At 36.7% G+C, this 11,228-nt stretch overlaps 1 long non-coding RNA gene across 1 annotated transcript; it reads right to left on the bottom strand.

Moving 5' to 3' along the window:
* Window positions 1-3,835: 3,835 nt before the first annotated feature.
* LOC121366800 lies at window positions 3,836-5,426 on the bottom strand. Its single transcript, XR_005957228.1, has 3 exons — window positions 5,296-5,426; window positions 4,554-4,667; window positions 3,836-4,157 (listed from the first exon to the last, which is right to left on the bottom strand). It is a non-coding gene; the product is annotated as an uncharacterized LOC121366800 (long non-coding RNA).
* Between the last annotated feature and the right edge of the window lie 5,802 nt (window positions 5,427-11,228).

The following is an 11,228-nucleotide window of genomic DNA, read 5'->3' as shown; positions in this document are numbered from 1 at the left end:
TGACTGCATAAATTATGTAGATTTAAAAAAGTCATCAACTAATAATTATAATCATTTATATAAATTAAAACACCAAACTCACAGAATACTGTCAGCGTGAACTTTTTAGTGTCAGATTTCGGTATAAGAGAGCTGGTCGCTGTACACGTGTACACATTCCCTGTCTGACTCCTGTTGATGTTTGTCAGTGTTAACTGAGAAGTTGATGAGATCAGCTGATTTCCCAGAGTCCAGGAATAGGAACATGGTGGATTACAGCTAGCAGCACACGTTACAGTCAGACTCTCTCCTTCTTCTACTGATCCCGGTGTTGGTGGACTGAATATAACAGATTCTGGACCACCTAAGAAATAAACTATATTATATAATGTCACGTGACATAGTTTCAGATGTTATCAATCAGTAATGAGACAATTGGATATGAACATAAAGTGATTTTTCAACAGCCTAGTTTCCGAGATACACGCCATTTATGTTTAGTATAAACTGGATGTGGTAATACTACAAACAGGATTTAGCTTACGTAAAACGTTATGAAAAGTGTATAATGTAACAGTCATCTAATCTAGTGATGAAACCATATTTTAAAATATATATATCTGTTATATGTACATGCTATTTAATGTAGTGAACCACAATCTCACTAGCTAATAACAAACGCACGATGCCTACTCAAAGGTACACGCGACTTTCGTCCACTTTATAATACTAGATCTTCACTTACTGCTGAGCTGCAGACTGAATGTGTTGCTGCGTGTTATAGCTATATACAGTTCACACCACCAGTCTGTAGTGTCACGTCCTGAAGTTCTCATGATCTCTAGAGAATACGTTTTAGTGGTGGATGAACTGGTGTCTGTTCCACTTCCACAGGACACAGTGTAACCGTATGGTGGACCACTGAACACTGAACATGAATCCATACGCTGCTTCAGGGATGCATACGTTGAATAAGTTGATGTTGTCCGATAAAATAGTATTTTATCATTAAGACCCTCAGCCTGTGACACTGTACAGGTCAAGGTAAATGACTGATTAAACACAGCATACGACGAAGAACCAGAAAGATTCAGTGAAACACCTATAAGAAAAAACATTTAAATCGCAAAATGAAATACATTACATTTTATTACATTCTTGTCTGCTGATATAGAATATATGTGTGTGGGGGCGGGGGTATGTGTGTGAGACAGACAAAGAGTCAGAGATATAGAGAAACAGAAACAAACAAATAGAGAATGTGAGAGAAGGAGGGTAGAGAGAAGATATAGACAGAAAGGGAGATTAAAAAGTGACAAAGATATATTGAGGGACTGAGAGAAATGCTTCTGTAGAGTATTAGGTACAGTGGATGATTACCAGCATTCTTTAAGTTATTTTGAGCACTAATATTCAAATAATTTGTATTAAACGTCTTTCAGTATTGACCGTCTAAACTACACCTGTCTTTCTCACAGACTCTCACGCCATCACCACATACACATCACCACGCTGTCAGGGCCGTACCCAAACAACAAGCGGTGTGGGTGTGGCAGTAAAGACAAAATCGCAGAAATATAGGATCTTCTCCAGTTACATACAAACATGAATTTAAAAACAAAATGACACTTTTTTCATGTATACTTCCCACTCCCCACACTAAGTAGATACTATTCGGCTATTGTGTGTTTGTAGGCGCGTGTCCAGGTCTAGACTTTGGTGACTGAAATGATCCTCCAAAAATACATTAAAGAAAATACTTTTTTGGGAGGATGGATTTGGACCCGCACCCCTAACATGCATACAATTCTTCTTATTCATTAACTTTAAAGTAAATATATTCTGACGTAAGCTCATTTGCCGCTATTTTTGTTTGGGTCCATACACTTTTCATTTCTATTTTTCAAGAACTTTTTGAGCATTTTCAAGTAATGTTCAGTTTTTCTTTTTCAATGTTAACATTTTCATTCTAGCTTATGAATTTTTCAATTTCATTATTATACGATAAACTTGTTGGTTCGTTTCCATCCGATTAATTTGTGGTGTCCATATGACATCTGGATTGTTATTCATGCCTGCTTCATTCGTATTTGACACAGTCTCTGGTATTACCTGACATCTATAAGTTCAAGTGATTTCAAAATATTATTCAATGTTGTGATAGAAAAATTGATGGACATATTGCGTCTTCTCACAGTTATGTTCATCTAATCGATTTAAAACCTATTCCATGTGACTCTCCATAAATGAAAACCTGTATATAGATCCTAATATTATCTTCCTACTGCAATTACTTGCCAAGTTATTGCAATTTTAGTATGACATTATGTTGAATTTTTAAGTCCAGTATGGCACTGGACTTAAAAATTGCTACTGTGGATACTTTTTGTACACCCTTAGGAAATATTCTTCTTACACCATGAGCAACCAAGAATATATTAAGACGGAAACGTATCTACTTTCGTACGGTACTAATTTTTGTTTGGATCCATGCACTTAGTGCACTTACCATCTATCACGGTAGCAGCAGTGACATATTTGAGTATTTAGTGCCCCTAGGTCACTAATATTTCTAACACCCCCACCCCAAGCACCCAAAACCATATACTAAAGAATATATTCTACTAACCTACTTGTGTGTGTGTGTGGGGGGGGGGGGGGGGGTCAGAATAAAGAGCTAGCACATTCTAACACACACACACACACACACACACACACACACACACACACACACACACACTTTTGCCACAATCTAGGTCGGAACCTAATTGGATTTTGCGTTAATATCGCTCGGAGTACCAGTAACTATACAGATTTCGTTTTGTATTTCAGTGTTGAATATGAAATTACAATGAAACTACTTACCTGATACACTTGGTGGCAGAATTGATATATACATCAACAAAACTGCAGTATGATGCATACTTGTAAATAAAACTCCCATGTTGTTTTCTTCTGTTATGAAATCATATACACTTGACATTACCGTCCTGGTCTACAGTTACTTCCTTGTTGTTGAATGTCAACCAATGACCTGTATTCGTGACAGCCACTTCATTGTAGCAGTTCCATAAAGCTGTACACAAAGACACACGTATAGTGCATTTCTCTTGTGTATACGTCAATGTAGATATTAACAAAACACGGGTAGAGATCAGTGTGGGGTGGTCTTGTAGAGAGATTTCAATTTAAGAACATTTGGAACATGTTCATTTTTAAAAAGAATTTATGTCAATTTAAAACAAAACCTTTGATCAAGATACAAATGAGGGATTTAATCAGTTATAAAATTAGCAGTTATTTTAGCTGCTCCGTCTTCATTTCAAGCATGATAAAGAAAGAAGGGGGAAAAAATAGAACCACAAAATATAGTTTTATTTAACAATGCACAATAAAGTTTATTCAAACGTCGTGATATGTACTATCCTGTCTGTGTGATGCTGTATTTAAAAGACCCCTTGCTGCTAATTAGAAAGAGTTGCTCATTGTGTGGTAGCAGCGGAATTCTGCTCTCAATATCTGTGTAGTACTTAACCGTATGTCTGATGCCATATAACCATAATTAAAATGTTTTTAGTGTATCATTAATTAGAACATTCCTTCTTTGCTTCTTTCACAGGGTTTTTGGTTGAATAAATAAAAGACGAACAAGAAACGGAAAGATGTACATCATTTTATTACATTAAATGCCACAAGTGAATACTTCCCCTTTATTTCGATCTAACATTGCTTATATTTGACCAGCGATGCATGTAAGAACACAGGTGATAATATTTACACACAATTCGTGCAGTTTTACCCCCCCCCCCCCCCCCCCCCCCGAGTACGTAATAAATCACTGGTGATGTGACAAGTCTGTTCTTGCTGCTTTTTATGAATTAAAGCAAGCTATACAAAATTATTTAGGATGTCAAGTTGAACACATGCATTCCAGTGCTAAATAATGATGACTGTGATGACGACAACAATGATTATTATGATGATAAAGATGATGGTGACAATGATAACGTAAAACACGTTATACAAAGTTACATAATGTTATCCTAAACACCAGCATGCATGTATGTGTGAAATAAAGATGATGACGATAATGTTGATGACGACGATGGTAGAGAAGTACACTGTGTCATAAAACGATTACAGTTTGTGGTAGATACTTTAGATATGTGACGATCATTCTGAAAATAAAGCACAACACAAACACAAACAAAAATAATAAGAAGAAGAAGGTGAAGAAGAGGCATCCTCCAAAATATCCTCAAATATACTTTACAACCACAACGACGAAAACAAATATACAAATATGTGCTTTATCTGCATGTAGCTTGTCATATGTATGATTTATAATTTTACTCCAAACAACGACTTGCTGAACAGGAATGAACATTTATAAACTGAGTTTTGTTATTAACGTGCTGATTTTTTATTTAGTGAATCAAGCATTGCCAATACAGATTGTGTTTCCAAATAAATAAATAAATTAGACAATAATAGCACACACAAAAACATTCAACACAAGATTATTTAAAAGAAAATGCAAACTCAACATGTTTGCAGTCAAAAATTAATCTTACCTTTGACCTCCGATGTATTGTCATAAACTCTAAGCACATCGTATGGTGCGTCTCTCCTGGTTTCCAGTGACAAATAATTACTCGATACATCGGCCTGAATATTCGATCCGTCAACTGTATAGATAATTAAAATAGTGCATACCAAAATGTTTTGGTTAGACTTGAATAAGTCACAAGTACTGTACAGGTCATCTTACTAATCAGTCAGGATATTGACATCACAAACCACAAGTACTGAAAACATCACGACAAGTACTGGAAAATAACCACACTAAATAATCAGTATATTGACATCACAATTACTGAAAAGATCACCACACTAAATAATCAATATATTGCCAACACGAGTACTGGAAAGATCACCACACTAATCAATCAGTATATTGAAGTCACAAGTACTGGAACAATCACCACACTACGCAGTCAGTATACAGACATCACAAGTACTGGAAAAATCACCACATTAATCAATCAGTATACAGACATCACAAGTACTGGAAAGATCACCACACTAATCAATCAGTATACAGACATCACAAGTACTGAAAATATCACGAAACTAAATAATCAGTATACAGACATCACAAGTAATGGAAAGATCACGAAACTAAATAATCAGTATACAGACATCACAAGTACTGGGAAAATCACCAAACTAAATAATCAGTATATTGACATCACAAGTACTGGAAAGATCATCACACTAATCAAGCAGAACACAGACAGAACTTGATATACAAACCTCCAGTTTGTTCCATGTCTTCATAGACGGCTGTCTCTTGTCCTCCAGTGTTAGGCTGTCTAAAAGTAAATACAACTAAATCTAATTCACTTAAATGTTAAGTAACCATATCTGTTTCTCAGTTTGAATACAGGATCAAATTTAAATTACTTTTATTAAATAATTTTGATCACTTTTTTCTCAAATGCAAAATATGTTTGTTGCATATGTTATATGTATGATATAGTAAGCAGTGATTGTATAGAAAATAGCTTATGCACATGTGTCCACTTATCACAATGATATATGTGTACTGTATATATACATGTGTTAGCCTACAGCATATGCATAATACAATACAGCATGCATGTAACCATTATGGATGGAACTTATTATCTTGAAGTGTGGCTGTATATTATACCTTTTAGCGTAGGTGTGTTCTGGTTTGGCTTTAGCTAGAATGAAAAATAAACAGATAAATAATTAAAACAGGAACTGGTAAATATAATAATGGAACTGGGAATGGACCATTACGATTTGTGTTATTTTCACAAAAGCATTTACTTTATTCCACATAATATTATCATTTATAGTTTGCATTGTAGTAAAACATTATGGCAACACTTCCAGTTTGCATTGTAGAAAAAAGGTGTTGAATAACTGGTTTACTTACAATTGTGCATGGAATAAAAAACCATTATTGTACGATTGGGGTCATACCCCATGAATGATTTTCTCTGCACATTTTATATTGACCTTTTGTGCAATCCTACCATGACGTTCTAGGAATGATGTTTGGGTATGCACCCAATATAACATACTGGCTACACCAGTTAAAAAGCTGTTAGATTCAAAAACGAAAACATTGACATTCAAATAGGTAGATAGACAGACAGACAGACTGAAAGATAGATAGATAGATATATAGATAGATAGATAGATAGATAGAGAGAGAGAGAGATAGAGAGATAGACAAAATAAAGCACCAAATAAACTGACAAACAAACAAAATACTACAAAACAAAAACATGGTATTACCTTTTAACATACACTGGTAAGTGAGTATTAGTCCACCAACAAGGAGAAATAACCCCACTGTTATTCCTATCCCAGTGCCAATGCCTGCTCCATATAAACTGTCTTTGTCAGTAGTAAGTGCTGGAACTGAACATATATGATGCATAGTTAGTGGAGCAAACTTAATACAATATCAAAATTTAACATTCTGATTCCATCTGCACATAATGCAAAATTTCATGGGATAATCAAATCAATGTGTAGTACTAAAACAGTATTTGATATTATGGGGATTATCCAAGAGCCCATATACATATTATTCATACCCTAACTCTCGCCGGTAAAACTCAAATTGCGACAGTAAGGTGGTCAAATACAACAGAGATATCCACTAATTCTAACCAACATTTTGTTTTCAAAATTGTGGCCAGTGACAGTTGTTGATTAATTGAAAATTCAGTGGCAATTACTATTTAACATTTTAGAATTGTGTAACCATCTCTCGAATTTGCATAGCGAATCGCAACATGATACAGAAAGTATCGCATTGCGATTAACTATGCACATTTCAGAGATGGTTACAAAATTGTTTAACAATTTACTTTGAACAAGTAATTTGTTAAAATCTGTATAAACAAGCATACATTATGACATGATTTTATCATTCTTGTCTATGTTTTTATGTTGATATTGTTATGTACAGTGTCCTCCGTCCTAAATATACCTCCCTGGTTCTTTGTGTGGAAGTTTGTATTAACAGATTTGATGACCGTTGTAATACAGATGTACTCTCAAAAGTTTCTGTCAGAGATTACGAAGGGTAAAATTGCGTATACTAAAATCTTGGAAATTAGTGAATATTTTTTTTTTTATTATAAATATTATAGTAAGAGACACACTGTTTATAATTTGTTAAAGTGCATGAAATGTAGTGTCGAATTTCGAAATATTAAAAACCCATAACCACTTATACAAATGAGGACACTGACGTAATTACCTTCAGTGAGAACCTCCTGCTCGGATGTGAATCCTTTGTATCCTGCTTTGTTATAAGCCAAAACTCGCACAAGATATTTCGTCTTTGGCTGCAGATTCGATATTGAAGTTCCGTGGTTTTTCTTAAAACCTGTTTCTTTGAACATTCTTGTGAGGTTTGTCCACTGTGTTGTTCCGTCTGCTCGATACTGTACTAGAAATGTCTGATGTAACCCTCCATTAAATTCCTCTGTCCAAGCCACAGAGATTAAAAATGAACTACCGCTCCATACAATGGCGTTGGAGGGAATACTTGGAGGACCTATTCAGTAGATTTGGTTTATTAAATATATATTTTAAAAAGCTGAAATAGGAGCTCAGTCTGATATCATATATTTGGTATTCACTAGCTGTTTGAAAAAGCTACCTAAACTAACTGCCACAATAAAGTATATTGAGAAAATGTCAATTTGCTAATTATCTTTTAGCATAAATTGAAATACATTAAAATATTTGCCATCAAGTTAGATATGCAGTAAATCATAATAACAAATAAGTCTATATTTAGTGTTATATATTGTGTCCGCATATTTCTAAACCATACAATTTAATATTTAGGTATGTTCTGCCTTATTCAGAATTGAGTACAAGTTCAATAAGCATGCATGACAATAAAACACAAAATACTTAAAATGCGATTTTGAACATTGAAATGTACATCATTTGTGGTTTTATTATGGTACTGAAAAAAAGAGTTTTTGTCAACTACTAACAAGAGTTATTCAACAAACATATCTTTTAAAATATTATATATTCTTTATAAGTTATATAATGATTACTTGTGTTAACAAAATAGCTGGTATGATACCTTCTTCAACAAGTGTAATCTTCACCAACAGATCTTGTCGTGGAGATCCATTAGACACAACAACTTGATAGATTCCAAAATATCTCTGCTGAACATTTGTTAATGTGAGACTTCCAACAGAAGATACATCAGTTGTAGTTGAACTTCCAGATGTAAGAATCGTTTTCTTCCCATCACTCAGTCTGTACCATGTAAATGTGGGTGCAGGATTGGCAATCACGGATATTGTGAGTGTTACATCGCCACCCACAGCTGTAACAAATCTGTCCTCGAATGGAACTCGATGGTCTAGTCGTGGTGAAACTGAAATATTTTAATGAATATTGATATTGTTTATTAGTTCAGTGAAACATATTGTGCAACTGTTCCATGACAATATTATATAATATAAAAGCAATTTGAAAAATAATTTGTTTGTTAATGCATGGTTTCCAACAGATAAAAGATATGTTTTAACTACCATGTTCGTCTATAAGTGTACTCTACGTAGTTCAGGGTTGATAGTTTTATAGATAACAAATCGTTCGTGGAATGCAGCAGACTGATCACAACTGATCAACCTAAGCTAGTCGGTGATCTTTAAGGAATAAATGTTTTGTTCGCACTGTAGAATATTATTATGGCACACATTTCAGCCTATCTACACAAGCAAGATATCCAATGACTTATATAATCAGTAATTGACTTTTTTTATATCATTGCAATGGCATGATGGGTAATCGTCTGATACAAAGTTAAAGTTTATTTTGTTTAACTATACCTCTAGATCACACTGATTTATTAATCATCAGCTATTAGCTTTCAAACAGTTGGTAGTTATGACATAGTCTTATAGAGGGGACCCATTACATTTTTCCATTAATAGCATGGGGTCATTTATATGCACCATCTCATAGACAGGATAACACATACCACGGCCTTTAATACACCAGTCGTGGTTCACTGACTGGAACGAGGAATAGCCCATTGGATCCATTGACGGGGATCGATCCTAGTCCGACCATGCATCAAGCGAGCGCTTTACTACTGGGCTATATAGATATATGTCCTAAAGTAATGTTACAATATTTTTCACATGAACATTTCTCAAACATATTAAAAAGAATAATCATATTAATTACTTTTTTTGTCGAGGATTGATAGATATATATACTCTTCAAAAAAAGAAACGCAAAAGGGTACAAATGGGTTATAACTCCGATTTTATGTTTCCTACCGGTTCATGCTTTGTGAATATAAGGTCATTGCATGTCCCAAACACATTCCCACGGTTACATTCGATAAAACGCAGCTACTGTACAATAAAGTTCCAAAATGTGAATATTCGCAAAAACGCAGCCACGTGCAAACCATGTCACCACTGCACGTGCGTTGTCTGCACGTGCAACATGAACACCGACAGTATAAAAGTGCAGGGTGTTCGCTTGCCTGGCCTCTGTATCTGGCCGACAGTTGACAATCCAGGACATGCCACGTCTCAGTGAACCGCAGAGAAACAATGCCATCGGCCGACTAGACGCAGGCGAATCCAGAACGGCCGTTGCCAGGGCATTCCATGTGTCCCCAAGCACCATCTCCAGACTGTGGAAACCGTTACCAGCAACATGGATCAACACGTGACCTCCCTAGATCCGGTCGACCACGGGTCACTACCCCCGGGCAGGACCGCTACATCCGGGTACGCCACCTTCGGGAAACGATTGACTACTGCCACCTCCACAGCCGCAGCAATACCAGGTTTGCGCAGGATATCCTACCAGACCGTACGGAACCGCCTACGTGAGGTAGGAATTCGTGCCAGACGTCCAGTTCGAGGTGTCATCTTAACACCACAACACCGTCGACTCCGACTGCAGTGGTGCCAGATTCATCGACAATGGCCTCAACTGCGATGGAGACAGGTGTGGTTCAGTGACGAGTCCCGATTTCTGCTCCGACGTCATGATGGAAGATGTCGCGTGTATAGGCGTCGTGGTGAACGTTTTATGCGGCAAACTGCGTGCAGGAAGTGGACCGATTCGGCGGGGGTAGTGTCATGGTGTGGGCAGCCATCTCACACACTGGCAGAACTGACCTGGTCCACGTGCAGGGCAACCTGAATGCACAGGGCTACATTGACCAGATCCTCCGGCCACACATCGTTCCAGTTATGGCCAACGCCAACGCAGTGTTCCAACATGACAACGCCAGGCCTCACACAGCACGTCTCACAACGGCTTTCCTACAGAACAACAACATTAATGTCCTTCCTTGGCCATCGATATCACCGGATTTGAACCCAATTGAGCATCTATGGGACGAGTAGGACCGACGCCTCCGACAGCGACAACCACAGCCCCAGACCCTGCCCGAGCTGGCAGCAGCCTTGCAGGCCGAGTGGGCCACCATCCCCCGGGACGTCATCCGTACTCTGGTTGCTTCAATGGGCAGGCGGTGCCAGGCAGTTGTCAACACACGCGGAAGCCACACCCGGTATTGACTCCAGATGACCTTGACCTTGGTGGTGTGTCCTATCACTTACTCACAATGGACTAGAGTGAATTGTGAACAATCCTGCAACATTTGGTCATTATCGTACTCACCATTCAATAATGAAATCAATTCTCCAAATGTTACGACAATGTGGTTTTGCGTTTCTTCTTTTGAAGAGTATATGTTCAGTAACTACTCAAAAACCCTTGACCATGACATTATTGACTGATTATGTTTTTGTTATTTCTTGTCAGGATTGGTGGAATATACTGTAACTACTCAAAAAAACACCTTGACCATACGTCATTGACTAATGTTTTGTTATTTCTTGTGAAGGATTGATAGAATATACTGTAACTACTCAAAAACCCTTGACCACGCCGTTATTGACAGATTTTTCATAAACTTGCAGATCATAGTTTACAATCCGTGAAAATGGACATTAACTTTTGTTAATCTACAAATCTGTAACACATTTCGACAACGTTAGGATAGAGTGAAACAAGAATGTGTGACATTGAAATGGGAAAATACTCCTAAAAATAGACTAGAGCTCATCTACATAACCGTTACTTTTCAGAGGTACATGTGTTTTTAAGAATACGAAACAATTTTTTTTTTG

Source organism: Gigantopelta aegis, unplaced genomic scaffold, assembly GCF_016097555.1.
Source record: "Gigantopelta aegis isolate Gae_Host unplaced genomic scaffold, Gae_host_genome ctg7202_pilon_pilon, whole genome shotgun sequence".
Lineage (NCBI taxonomy): Eukaryota > Metazoa > Mollusca > Gastropoda > Neomphalida > Peltospiridae > Gigantopelta > Gigantopelta aegis.
Note: the sequence above shows the minus strand (reverse complement) of the source record. Positions and strands in the feature narration are given on the sequence as shown.